The sequence below is a fragment of the Balaenoptera physalus genome (assembly GCF_965194825.1).
Source record: "Balaenoptera physalus genome assembly, chromosome: 8".
NCBI classification, from domain to species: domain Eukaryota; kingdom Metazoa; phylum Chordata; class Mammalia; order Artiodactyla; family Balaenopteridae; genus Balaenoptera; species Balaenoptera physalus.
In genome coordinates, this window is record NC_138887.1 from 2,910,221 (window position 1) to 2,924,920 (window position 14,700).

The 14,700-nt window shown below is 49.1% G+C and overlaps 1 protein-coding gene across 17 annotated transcripts in view; it reads right to left on the reverse strand.

The window, feature by feature from the left end:
* The window catches only part of COBL (cordon-bleu WH2 repeat protein), a 270,313-nt gene that overhangs the window by 222,704 nt on the left and 32,909 nt on the right, over positions 1-14,700 (reverse strand). The window contains exon 2 of one of the 17 annotated variants that reach the window (XM_082473247.1): positions 7,731-7,942. The exons of the other annotated variants lie outside the window; for them this stretch is intronic. The gene's annotated coding sequence lies outside the window, so the exon portion shown is untranslated. The remainder of the gene's footprint in view (positions 1-7,730; positions 7,943-14,700) is intronic. 17 annotated transcript variants of the gene reach the window in all.

Genomic DNA, 14,700 nt, shown 5'->3' on the forward strand with positions numbered 1-14,700 from the left:
GCCTATCACGTTCACGGCTGTATCCCAGGTATAAGACACCAGGGACTACCATGTCCACAATAAATAGCTATTAAATGCATGCATGAAGGTGAGACCAGAATTAGGAAAGTGCTACAGACGTCCATAAACACCAGTGCTGAATTTGTCTGAACTAAGGAAGTGTCAATGTGACAAAGTATTTAGGAAGAAAAGCTGACGTGGTAAGAAGTGATTAGAGGAATTCATGGTGACCTACACACCACCCCCCCTTGCTTGACAGGGAGGATGGCCCCGCGGGTCACGCCGACTGCATGTGAGGAGGACAGAGTAAATGGAAGAGGAGGGCGGGGGGGGGCGGTGTGTTGTGAGGAGAACCGGGGGTGGGGAGGCCAAGGAAGGATCCGGGGAATCAGGGCATCTGGGGTCCACAGTGGGGACCAGCTCCTTCTCACCATCACACAAGGAGCAGAGTGACTGAAGCATAAACGTGCCTTCAGATGCTAACGAGTGATGGGGGGTCCGTCCTGGGACCTGGATGAAGAGAAGCCGGCCCTCGCTCGGGGAGGACCGAGAGAGCCCCTACCAGGGCCTCCGGGACACGTACAGACCTGACGCCGTGGGGCTGTTGCACTCGGGGGAACACTGATGGAAACGGGAGGCTGAAGGATGGGATAAGGATGGTTCAAATATTATTTTTGGCCACGGAGCACATGGGAGAGTGCACAGGAAACGCCTGAGGCTCGAGGCAAGGCCAGGACTGAGCCGTCGAGGGCCTGGGCCAGAACGGACGCCCCACGGACCACGGAGAGGCCTGGGCCACGCAGGGACCATGCGGCGTGTCCACATGGGGTGGGTGCCGAGGGGCGGCCTGCAGGGCATCCGCGAGCTCCCTTAGACCCGTCCACTCCTGCCTCTCCCAGCACCACGTGGTACATGGCCTCACAGCCCGTCCCCAGGAGCCGGCTGCCCTCTATGCTGGGCCACGTCCACTAAATCACGCTTCCATCTGGGCCACAGAAGAAGGGGGCAGAGTTGATCTGCACACCCCCATCTCTAGACCCCGGCTTAGATTCCTGTCTGCTGCAGGTCTACACTGCACGGGGGACCCGTCCCCATGAGACAGGCCCATGTCACCACCCCAAGAGCATCTTGAAGGAGTCATGCAGTCAAGACTTCGGCATGTTTTCCAACTACTTGGAGGTTTAAGGATTAAGGGTAACAGGGGCTGATGCTGGAAATGAGTTGGGAAAAATTGTTCATAATGGCAAGAAGAAACATTTTTTTTTTTTAAGGTAAACTGGTCTAAATGTCTTTCCACACAGCAGCTAGAGGTCCCCGCTCTCCCGGTAAATTGTGCGTTCAGGTGAAACCCCAGCACGGTGAGGATGAAGGCATCCCCAGGTGTAACAGGTCTCAGCTCCTGGCCTGCCTGCAGGTTTAAGGGCCAGGAGAGGACCAGGCAGACCAGTTTGGCTGGATCGCACTGCTGCTGGTGACACAGTCCCACTGTCACTGAGCGCCTTTTTGGCAACCACCAGACATCTGTAAGGATTCCCTGCGCAAAAGCCCTCGGACACAGCAAGCGCTGTCCTGTTCCAGACCAGGGGAGGGGAGGGGAGGGGAGGAGCGGTGTTTCGGGGATGCTGAGCCGTGTGACATGGGCCCCGGCACCCAGCTCCGCGTTTCACCCTCGCAGCACCCCACAGGGAGGTGCACTACTCCCGTTTTTATAAAAGATGAGACTGAGGTGAACTGCTGTCCCGCGACAACGTGACTAGTCAAGGACGGAACTGGGGTCCCCATGCAGGGCTGTCTGAGCCCAACCGCCCTAAGATGCTCTGTGGGTCTAAATGACACCTTCCCCAGGTTCCAAAGTGCGGGGCAGGAGGGGACGTGCACACAGGCAGTTCTGTGGGGACCTGCTCATGACAGTGACAGCAGGAACACTCAATGTTCATCCCTAGGAGGCAGTTTACACAGACCATGATAGGGTCTCGCAGTGGAGGAACTCTGCAGCCGGACCAAGACCGAGGGCACTCTCTGTGAAGGCAGCTGTTTCACAAAATCGTGAAAGGAAATACAGTTTAAAAAAGCTATTCCTAAAACTTGAAGCAAAATGAACCAAATGCTTTTAACTGTACATTGAGGTGGTAACATCAAAGCACCGCAGATGGGGTGCATGGGGCATAGGATGAAACAAAATACATTGTGTTGAAGGGGACGTGATGGGTCCATTACACTGTTCCCTCTGATAGATAGACAGACAGAAGGATAGACAGACATAGGTAGATGATACACAGAAGAAAGATATAGACAGACAGACAGACTTAGACAGATAGACAGACATAGACAGATGATAAAAAAATAAAAGATCTATAGATAGATAAATAGACAGACAGACAGACGTTTTCCAACGGTGGGGCTGGAATGGCCTGAGGCCTCTCCTATCTCCTTCCAGGCCCAGGGTGCACGGAAGGGCTCTCCATCGCTGGCAGGTCATCCCAGCTTTTGTGCCTAACTTGAAGTTGCCCGGAAAGGCACGTGACATTGGTCAGGTGCCTGACAACCACAGGCAGCACTCAGGAAACCGGGGCGCGGTCCATCTACAGCAGGGTGCCTCGGAGGAGCATCTTACCCTTCCCTTTACTTTCCTGGGTCTGACAGTCACAGGCTCCTGTTCCAGCTTCCGACGCCAGCAGTGTCTGCAATCCCACCCCCACGTCAAAGACAAGGCACGAGGGGTCACAGATTAGGCAGCCCTGTGAAGGCAGAGGAGACCTACGGAATGGGCGCTCGGAGAGCAGGGCCACTCTCCCAAACCCTGCGCCGGCCCAACAGGGAAAGGGCAGGCAGGGCGGCCGAGAGGCGAAGGCAGGAGGAACCCCAGGCGGCGGCTGGACAGAGAGGTCCAGGCAGAGCCCCTGGGCTCCGTGCAGGTGGAGGGGAGACGTCCTGCTTGCCAGCCCCGGGAACAGGACTCAACTCGGTGCAAAGACCCAATATGCACGTGCAGAACCCTGGCATCCTTGGGGTGCCCAGGAAAGGAGGAGGGTGCAGGGCTCCCTGACAGCTGGCTGCGCCGGGCGGCCTGCCTGTGACCCTCCCTCCACGGCCCAGGCTCCCTGCTTCCAACCAGGAGTTCAGAGTCACACGGGTCGACGGTCCACGTGGATTCACACGAGAGTGGATTCGCAGGTGTATGTACACCCACACATCCCAAAGCAGCAGCCATCCCCGCGATGTCCCCTCCATGTGAGGACACAGCTCTGAACTCGTAACAAAGCTTAGGGCCAGATGTGACCCAGAGGATGCACGTTTCCCAGCATTTTATTTGACTCACAATCCCTTTCACAGTCATATACAATATGACAAGTTCCCTTGGGGATCACTGAAAGTGATACTTAACAAATATTACACATAAAGATAAATCTTGACTTGTTATGGAACTAGTGGTGCATACTGTTAGCATGTTTTCATTTTGTGGGAAACAACTTAGATGTAGGCAAATGAGTTACAAAGTGATTAATTATTTCATTCTCTGTATATTATTTCATTCTCTGTATGGAAACAAAATGCACGGTAAAATGCAGACTGAAACTTAACTATGTATTCTAGGCAAAACTGCTCTTGTGAACTGGATGTTTGACATTTTCCCTTTTTTTAAGATCAAATGGCTCTTATTTTAAATGACAAAGGGAGAAATGGATTTTCGGCTGCAACCTGCAAGCGCTTCTGCACAAACAGTGCAGTATGTGTAAGGCCAGTCCCTACTCCCCAGGGAAGAAAAAAATGAAGAGGCTTTAGGACAGCAGCAGCATATATGTATTTTCTCACTTGCAGTTTTACGGACACTTAGACCAAGAGACGTACCATTTTTACTTGGATCCACAGCTTAGCCATCTCGGGAGGAGTATCACAAGGTGAATTTGTATAATGAGCCCCTTTTTTATCTTTCCCATTAACTCCCATGTCAACATCAGGGCCCCTTCTGCTTCTTACTTTTAACCCATGGTTTATTATAAAGCTAAGCTGAATAACATGATTAGAAATTTAAAAAATATATATATTTATATATTAATATAAAATAATTATATTATAATTAATTGTAATATATTAATATATATTAATATATTTATATATAATATAAATATTAATATATATATATATACACACACACACATAAAATGGCACAATGGTCAGGATTTCCATAGGTGCTTAGAATAAGCCCCAAAGGTGGCCAAGACACCGTCTTGCTTTTTAAAAATCTCCGTCTGCCACTATTTCTCCTTCCACAGGAACCTGGAGGCCACACAGAGGTCAATGTTTGAAGGAAAACCTCCAACGTAAAGAGTTATTTTATTTACTTAAGTAGGATTTTTCAGAAAGCAATTTTGAAACCATTGCTATTTCTACCTCTTTAACGATGGCTTTCCCAGTCCCCTGCTGTAAATCACTGCATAAAGGACCTTCTCCCGGCCCCTGTCTGGGTGTCCACCCGGCCTGAAGCGTGGCCAGGCTCTCCTGATGTGCACATGCAAGGGGGGCGCAAGACAACCACAAGGGTGAAGCCACTCAGGCTGGGAGCAGGGGCTCCATTTTTCTATATGTATTTATTATAAATAGAGACACATTACTAGTGTACTGTGAACATTACAGAAGTTGCACGGACATAAAACTTTGGAAAGGATAAGACAAAAATTAAATACTTCCTTCCCCAAACCCAATGGATCATAAGGCAGGCACGCTGGGACATACACCCGTCCTCTGCTCCTCTAAGAATGAGCAAGTGATATCGGCGGCAGCGACACGATGACCTGGACAGCTCGCTTCCCTCCCCAGAGGGCAGGGTGTCTACTGTGTGGCATCTGGGACATCATTCCTGCCCATCCTCAATAAGGAAACTTTTCCTTCATCCCCCCAGGATGCAACCAGGGGTTTTATTCCAATCAAGGGGTACAGAGCCAGGAATGGAAGAAAGCAGCGCCAACGTCCCTAGCAATCTGTCCAAAAGGAGAATTCACCAAGTACAGCCTACAGCATGGTAACCATTCCCTGTAGGAAACAGCACCTCTGCCCAAGCAGTGTCCTCTGAATTTACCAATGACAGCAGAGTATGGACGGAACTTTCAGTCTTCCTCAAGAATAGCCTTTCCTATCACACTTTCACAAAATGATAAGAAATATTAATAATAATAGCTCCAAGTTAAGTATTCACTGTGTGTGAGGTGCCGTATACATTTAAATTACGGGCTCTTCTTTGTTGCAAAACTCCTATATATCCTGGCTCCCCCCTCGTCTCCTCAGAGCAGTTCTCTCAGGGTTACTTGAGATTCTGCCTCCTGGGCTTGCAGTCCTAAAAATCCCTGCTGAATAAAACATAACTCTCAAAAAAAAAAAAAAAATTACGGGCTCTTCACAACTCTAGAAGCAGGTGTATCATAACCCCTTTTTCCAGATGAGGAATTAAGAACACGGGGTGTCTTAGGTTCCCCTCAAAATAGAGCTTGAGTTTAGGTGCAAATCCCAAGGAAGCAAGAGTAAGGGGGGATCGGAGTGAGGTGGGGGGAGGGGCACAGACACGAGATAGCAGGGGGTACCCGGCTGCCCGTGGCTTGGTGACAAGCTAATTGCTCAGTGTCACTTCAGGCTGGTCCTGTGTCTCCAAGCAACCCAGGGGGGCAGGAGGAAGGAAGTTTTATCCTCACAGCAAGTGGATCCTAAGTCACGTCCTACACATCAGTGACCCCAGGGAAGGAGGAGAGAGATGCTCAGTATGGGAGAGAGGTCAGGGCTTGTCATGTGCTCGTGACATGGGGGACAAGATGCTGTCACACACAGAGTCCCTTGTCTGAGCAGTTGGGCCAGGAAGGGGAGCAGGCGTGCAGATGTGGAGGGGGTCAGGACCTGTCCAGGCAGCTCGCCGTGCAGGGCAGGATGGGAGTTCAGGGTCAGGAGACCTGGCTAGACCTTCCCCAGAGCTCCACGCACCTCTGTTTCATGGTTTCCTCCAGGCGAACAGACAAGACTTCACTTAAACCACAGTAAATGCAATTGTGACTCTGGCTCGCCATAATAATCTTTGACTTTGTGATAGCCAGAGTCAGAAAAGGGAGAGTATTTTTATAGTTTCTTTATAGACACTGTCTATTAGTTTGTTTCGAGATGCAGTTAGAAAATAGATCTTCACAGTTCTACCAGCCCTCCCCGTCAAGGAATCTTGGGTCAAGAAACAAGGTATGCTCTGTTGCCCCCGAATGAAGATGTGGTAGGAAAAAAAGCCCCAGAGAAAGCCCTAAGCTAGTGGACAGCTGTACCCACACAGGACAGAAGGAGTTCCTCAGAAGCCCCCTTGGTGTGCAGCTTCTCTTTCCCCCCATCTGGATTTAATCAAGTCAGCAAATCAGGAAAATAGACAGGAACCAAAATATCTCCAACACGCACACTTCCATCTGAAGTCTATTTATACGCCCTCCGAGATGGACTTAGGTTTGGAAGCACCTGTGTTGTCTTAGAAACACTGTTGCCAAGCATAACCTGTGGAGGGTAGCTGCCCCTGGACACCCGTCTGAGCACATGCGGCTCCCTTGGAGCAAAATAAAATGCACCCTTTTAAGAAGCGAGGAAGAGAAAACATTTCCTCTAGAAAGGCTTCTTTATACAGCCCCAGTGTTGCAAAGCTCAGAGCCAGCACTGGCCCTGAGGTGGTGAATAGCAGTAGTTCCGTTCCAGAAAGACTTCAAAACAAGATCGCCTCCAAAGACGCACATTCTTGGTTAGAGTACTGAATTTCCTCAATATGCTCATTCCTTCAGACATGTATGATGCGCCTACTATGTGCCAGTACTGTTCTCCAGAGTCTCGTGGGGAAAAGAGGGTCAGGGAACGCAGGGTGCATTTTTGGCAGCGGACAGAAACATCTGGCTTGCTTGCACTTGGCTTACTTCTAAAAGAGACAGTGTTTGTCGTTGGATAAATAGAGATAATGCAAACGCAAATATTCCGGGGAGAAATAACATACCGATGTAAAGTTAATAACCGCTGTCAGATCCTGTCGTGAGACTGGAGTTTACTGGGAGAGTATTTTTAGAGAAAATAGGGTGCTGAAAGGGGAAAAAATAAATAGAGAAAAGAAAGATACATAAAAGGAGATCTGAGCCCCAAAGGTCTTCCTCAGTATTAACTGATGGCAATTTACTCAATACCTACTATGTGCCTACCACGCATTTTATTGTTCAACTTAAAAAAAAAAAAAACCAAAACACAGAAGACTAGCAGGTTTGAGAAATCTGCGAGTGTGTATATGTGTGATCCCAAGATTTAAGTCTTATTAATTTTTGGTAAAATTTAATTATTTCAGTAGAGATACTATGGGAGCTCATTAGCTATAGACAGGCCTCCTTGGCACCAACCTAAATCCCATTTATCTTTATGGGATTCATTTATCCATGGGACGTCCTCGTCCCAGAAATCCTCATGGGATGACCCATCAGGTCTGGTTCATGGCCGTGCAGGGGGTTCAGTGCATTGGTCCACAAGCTTTGGTGTATAAATTATGAGCCACCTAGAGGGCATCTGATAAATGTGGATTCCCTAGTAGAGTCTGATTCCTGACTATTTCAAAAGTATCCCGGTTGACGCTGAGCAGACTTTGAGAACCTCTTGCGTGAGCCAACAATGGCGAAGCAAGAAGCAAGAAGATGGAAAGACAGCTCTGTGCTGTGATCTGATCAACTTCGTGACCCTCAGCCTACCTTCTGTGAGACTTATATCCAGGTCCTTAAGAAGGACGGACCACAATGAAGACGTCCAGGAGCAGGTACACTAACGATGGGCCTCAACGGTGGACTTGGCCTGGCTTCCTCTGGTTCAACTCCGGCCGCAGACGGCAGGGACAGTCCATCTCAGGGGTCGGCAAATTCCCGTCCCCTGTGTTTTCCTGTGGTCAGCAAGCTAAGAATATTTTCTACAATTTGTCAATGGTTGAGGGAAAAAAGCAAGATAAGAATAATATTCCACGGCACGTGAAATTACATGAAATTCAAATTTCAGGGTCCATTATTTATCGGATAATAAGTCTTTAGTGGATCCCAGCCACACCTGTTTTTTTACATACTGAATACTTATGTATGTAAGCTCAGTGCTGAGTGGGCCCCTGCAGAGATATACAGTCCGAAAACCTGAAAACATGTGCTACCTGGCCCTTTTACAGAAAAGTGTGCCAACTCCCGACCTGTGGGATACAATCCAAAAGGCTTTCAAGGGCACACAGCCCTCGGGATCTGGACGTACCAGCCTTATAACCTCAGTCTCCCGGTGCCTCTTCATCCAGTTTCTTTAGCACTTTCTCAAAAACACACGACTGTCCTTGGAGCTGGTGGGCTGCCCTCTGGTGAGCAGCTCACTGCGGTTCTGCCAGCTTGGGAATACTCTACCCAAGAGGTGATTCTGTTATCCCCAAACTGCTTATCCCAGCAGGACCTAACTATTTTGATCATGTTGTTTAAAGAATACGTTACAGAACGTAATGAGTGTGAAGAGACAAAATATGATTATTTTCGTGTAACCTAAGATAGATGTTTAAGGAAAACAAAGTAAGTTGCTAGGAATGAATGAATGACTGGTTTACTTAGGTGATGGAAAGTCTAAGGACTAAGGAGGAAAAAAAAAAATGTGTCTGTCCCAGGAGGGTTCTGCACTCAGATTTTTTTTTAATTGAAGTTGATTTATAATGTTGTGTTAGTTTCCGGTGTACAGCAAAACATACATATATATATATATATATATATATATATATATATATATTCTTTTTCATATTCTTTTCCATTATGGTTTATTACGGGATATTGAATATAATTCCCTGTGCTATACAGTAGGACCTTGTTGCTTACCTATTTTATATATAGTAGTTTGTATCTGCTAATCCCAAATTCCTAATTTATCCCTCCTCCCCACTTTCCTCTTTGGTAACCATAAGTATGTTTTCTATGTCTGCGGATCTATTTCTGTTTTGTAAACTGCACTCAGATTTGATCGAAATTCTTTTTAAGTTCTTAGCTGATTTTGGAGAATCCGAAGCTGAAAACCATAAGCAATGAGTTCTGGGTGTGACCCTCTATCTAAAGATTGCAAACTACATGTAAATGCATATTTTTAGAACATTTCATAGTTTCAACTCACTCATTCATTTAAGAGATGAATCATAATCTCACTCAGGTCAGATCACTGGTTTCCACTATCACAGGCCTGCAGTTCCCTACACTCCCCGCTGTTTCATGGACAACTTCTCCCAACAGGGTCAATTCTGTCCCCGTCCTACAGCTAAGGGAGCTGTGCTTGGCTTTCGGTCACTTGCCCGGGTCTCATAGCTGAGATGTGGTACGTTTATGTCCAGCCCCAGACAGCCCGACTCTGGGAAATAGCATTCTCAACCACTCTGTGATTCCGACTCCAGAGAAGCCAGGGCTAAAAGATATTCCAAATTATAAGATTTATAAATATTTTTGCTATCTAACACTCCACCATGGGCTATGAAAAAAAAGATTCATTTAAATTTGGAAGTTTGAAAAGGAAAATTCAGATTACGGACAATTAACACACTCAGGAAAGAGACTTATCAGAGTTCCATTGCAGATGCTACATGTCAGTGAAATTGCGCTCAGACATCTGAACGCTCAAGCCCAGGGCCAGAGGAATCCACTCAAGTGATGGTTTTCTGATGTTTTCACCCCAAAGCCTGCACTTTGGGAGTCTCCACAGGGAAAGCAGGGGGGGAGGGTGCTAACAGGGGTCTCAGTGGCCCCACTGCCTGCAGTTAGAGGAAGAAACTGTACAACTTGGTCTGGCAGTCGGGGAGCCCCCTCTCTGTACCTCTGTGTCTGAGCATGCATCTATGGGACACACAGCAAACACCACCACAAACAACAGCATTCCCTTTTCTGGGAACAAAAGTTAAATCATATGCAACTGTAAAGCAACCTCAAAACATAAAGCTAACCTATGTTGTGAATTTTTAATGTATATTCTAGCTTGTCACAAAAGCGTTTGGGGCAATATGGCAGGCACCACTATTTAAAATCCCCTCTTTACCAAAACAATAAGCCCATGTCTGCAGAGACAGCCCTAACCAGGTACTGAGGCCGACTTACCTTCCAACACTCACTTCTGCTTTTAGAAGGGAAATTACCACCCACAGGCAGCTCTTGCATCCTAAGCAAATGGGCATATTTATAGTGAATGGATTCACCTGGCATTTAACATCAAAGTAAGAAGTTTCAGCAGAGAGGCAAACTAATTTTACGTATTGGAAAATAGTTCACTCACTTAATTCAATAACCAAATACAGGGAGTTCCCTGGTGGCCTAGTGGTTAGGATTCCAGGCTTTCACTGCCATGGCCAGGGTTCAATCCCTGGTCGGGGAACTGAGGTCCTGCAAGCTGCACAATGCAGCCAAAAATAAATAAATAAATATGTGAAGTTTAAAAAAATAATCAAATCCAAATCCAAAAATACTTAAACACTTCAGTGGTTCTGGAATTCCAACACCTCACAAAAACTATTTTAGGTATTTCTATTTAAAGGGTCACTGAATCACCCCAGTTCGTGGACCCAGCCCTCCTGTCTCTAGGACACCAGCTCCACCTGTAGCAACTGGACGTCCATCACCATGAAGTGCCATCTTACCCAGACAGTGATGCTGGCTGGACCCTCTTCTCCACCCTCACCTGTCCCCTCTGTGTGTCACATCATGTCCCGGCCTCAACACTGCCTCCTTCGCAGTTACCCCCAGCCTGTTCCCCTCCTGTTTAGGGCCCCCTCTCCCGCTGAGCACCTCCATCAGCTGTCACACTCTCCGCCCCCTCACACACCAGGGTCTCACACTGACACCAGCCTCATTTCAGCATCTCACCTCCCACACACGCTCCTCCTGCCATGTCACCACCCTCCTCACCGTCCTCCAGGCAAACAGCACCACTCACTCCACTCCAAAGGTCCCTTCCAGTACCCACATCCAAAAGCCAGCCCGCTGACCACACCTTTGCAAGAATCTCCAACAGTCCCCTTCTTGTCCATGGTCACTGCTGCCTCTCCAAAGTCCGGTTTTTAAGGGACCTCTGAGATAATTTTATTGAAAAGAACTCTTCTCTGATGCAGACAATTGGACTTGATTTTCAGGTCTGCATTTTTGTATGCACTGGTTTTGTCTGATATGGGAAACACCAATACTAACAAATTAAATAAAAATCATCTGGCTGTACTTCAACTCTTTAATGCCTGAACCTTTGATTCCTGAGCGACAGGACAGTGAGAAGTGATGCGGTCAGAGGGTCCAGGGCGGGGGGAGAGTGGAGGCTAAGTGTGTGCTCCCCTCCAGGTGCATGACGGCATCGACCGAAAACACCTGCACAACCTAAAAGTTGAGTTATCTTCTATTCAGCGGACAACACTGAGGACTTAAGCCTGGGACACAGGCTCTCAGGTAGCTCTGAGGGACTGCTCTGAAGAGGTAAGGGGGGAGCCAGGATATACAGGAGTTTTGGCAAAAAAGACCAGGTAGTAGGAACATCAAGAGATTACCGTTAATTAAAGAAAACCAGACATCTCAGGTTAAGGAATTTAGCGCTTTTCTATGCATCTATGGGAAGATGCATGGGTCTGGGCTCACTGAAATCATCCCTTGGATGTGCACCTCAGCTACCTGGGGCCACAGTGTCCTGTCTCTTCCCAACCTGAGCCTCTTCAGTGATGAGGAGTAGGATGTAATGTGATAGCTTGGTGGCTGCAACACCCTTTGTTTACTGATATGGCGGCAATGTTTTCTTTTTCACTGATAACAGCAACTGGGTGATGCCAGTCCTCGGCCACGGGAGGGGCCAGAGGGCTGGCTGCCCCGGGAGGCAGGTCCACCCCAGGACCCAGGCCACTCCCAGCTGCAGGAAAGGCCTGGTGGCACATCCGGGAGATGCCAGAACAAGGCTGCATTTGTATCAACTCTGTTTATTTGCCTCTGCAGTAACACTGTGTGAAGCTAAAGGACATTCTCAACATCTAGGTACAGGACTCCCTTTGCACAATGAGAATTTTCAGACTGTCGGGGGACCTCCCCCCACTTCCAGATCTATCTGACGGAGCCACATCCAACAGGACTGGGCTGACCCCCGGGGTCCTGGCCTGTGTGGCTCCCACGCCCATCGGCCTCCCCACTTTGCAGAGCAGATCTGTGGGGAGGGCTGGGGAGTGAGGCTCCACCAGAGAAAAGGAGTCGAGCCTCTTCTCGAGGAAAGGTCAGAGACAAACAAACCACTACCCCACCATCCGGGAGTAGACTGGCAAGCAGAGACCTGGGAGATGCAGGGGCACAGGCAGAGGGGCCCATGGGAGTCACGTGGGAAACTTGCAAAACTCCAGGAGCCCAGGCTACTGGGACCCAAGTCCCTTTGGGAGGGGGTCCTTGTCCAGCTGCGAGGCACCTAGTCAGCTGGGAGCTCCCTGAATTCTGCATGCATCCCTCCCCCCAAGCCCCGCAGGCATCTCCCCCACTACCCCAACCCCAGGCCAGGACAAAGTTATTCAAAAACAGTCATCCAGCGGTTAGAAATTCCAGCTGTCGCCTCACCGTGGAAAATAAAAGCAACTGTCTCCTTGTCCTCCGAGAATGTTCGTGGACCCTGATGACCCGCTGTAGCCCAACATGCCCCCGCCCCCCAGTTGTACTTTCTTTTTCCTCTCATCTGTCCCCTCCCCACAGCAGAGGGATTTGTGGGTTCCTCTGTTTCAACAAAGAAGCCCTTATCATCTTCTTATGTACTCTTCAACGGCAGTAAGCTCCCTTCCTTTTCCTAGGAAATGCCCTTTGTTTCTACAAATAAGACACTGGGATAAACACAGGACAAAGTGTCCTGCGAAGAAGCAAACGCCCAGCAGCTCAGCTGGTGAAGCTCATAATGGAGGACGTGCACACAGACTCCGGACAGTGCCTCGTTTTGGTGACAAGAAAGCGGGAATTCTAAGGAATCCGTTTGAATTAGAACTCAGGATCTGGGCTGGACAGCCAAGAGCCGGGAGCGGCACATTCAAACCTGTGATAAGATGTCCTTTACTCACTCGGGTCACTGTGATAGGCAGGCTGGAATGTCCCCGCAGTAGTGCCCACGTGTCCCCATGGGAAAGGGCACCTGCGGGAAGGGGGTCCCAGGTGGGGGGGGCCTGCCCTTGCCCCTCAGGCCTCACCCCCCTGCCTTCTGTGAGTCTGCAGGGAAGCAGGGGCTGGACACGGTATGGACCATTCCCTGAAGTGCCTGGGGCCAGAGCAGGGGTGGAGGTCCCCATCCCTAGAAAGAGTGTGGCCTTCAGCACACAGGGCAGAGGGGGTCATCGGAGCTCAGGAGTAAAGAGGAAGATGGGCCAGGTAAGAACAGTAAAGTGGGGCAGGGGGTGCTGCGGAGGGTGAAAGACTGGTGTGGCCCCTGAGGCAGGGACACGTCTAGAAGCGCTGACCCACCCCCCCGATGGTGAAGGGCCCCCATCCTGGCTGCAGCAGGGCCCCATCACCAGCCTCTGCAAAGGCAGCAGTGGGGCCGCACCACAGGCCCAGCAGGATGGGGATCCCCGGGTGAGGCTTCCCTGCTGCCATGACAACCATGGATGCTCTGGTCCAAGCAAACGCTGCGCTGAGTCAAAGACTGCCAGGTCTGCGCTTGCGAAGGTCTGGACCAGTCATTCAGCCTGAGAAAGGCCGTGACCCCTGCCCACAGCCTGCAGGGTGCGACTGCACCTGAAGTCCGCAGCTGGGCCTCTGCACCTCGCTGGCCAGGTTCACTGTCAGCAGGCAGGCAGCGTTCAGGTCCACGCACGCGTGCCTGGACTGGTTTCCCCAGACAAGGTCACTAATAAGACCCCCAAAAGAAGTGCATATTGAACCTTCTCCCCCGCAAGGACGCTGAGGCAGGAAGTGAGCCAGTAACTGAGCTCACAAAGTCGTGCCTCTGCCTGAAATCGCTGGGGCTTCTTGGACGGCCAACAATTCACAGAAATAAACGGGCGAACTGTATGGTATGTAAATTATACCTCAATAAAGCTGTTATTTTTTAAATTATGGAAACAGAATGTTTATTTCAATGTAAAGTCTCTACCCACTAAAACTCTAAAGTCCCAAAGTAAATTTCTAAAATCTCTTGAACCTTCCTTCATGTGTTCAACCTTCATCGTTTCACTGGAAAATAAGACTTTTTAAAAGGTGCTCTTCCCTTCCTTTCCCTGCTTTTATTTTCTTGAAAAGGTATTGATTTAGATGGCCAAGGAGGCGGCTGGTGTGGGGAAGGAGTGGGTCATATGCAGGGCATTAAAGGGGTAAATACGTCCATCTATGGACGGTTCTGGAAACCAGGCTCTTGGTGTCAGAGCTGGGAGTCAGCCCTGCGGCGAGTGGGAGCCTGGGAGATACAGCGTGTGCGTGTATGAAGATGTGCACGTGGGTAGGAGGAGGGGAAGAGGGAGAGTGTCAGAGCGAATGCTCAATAACCAGGGAATCGGGATGAGTGTTGAAGGGGATTCTTTGTAGTACGTGTGCAACTTTCCTGTAAACTTGACATCCTTCCAAAATAACCAATTAAAAAATATAGTGGTAGAAAATGGAGAAAGGACTATCGAACCGCACAAGGATACTGGGGGTAATTTCCATCCGATTCTTCAGCCAGCACGAGAGCCAGCACCCGCCCCTCCTA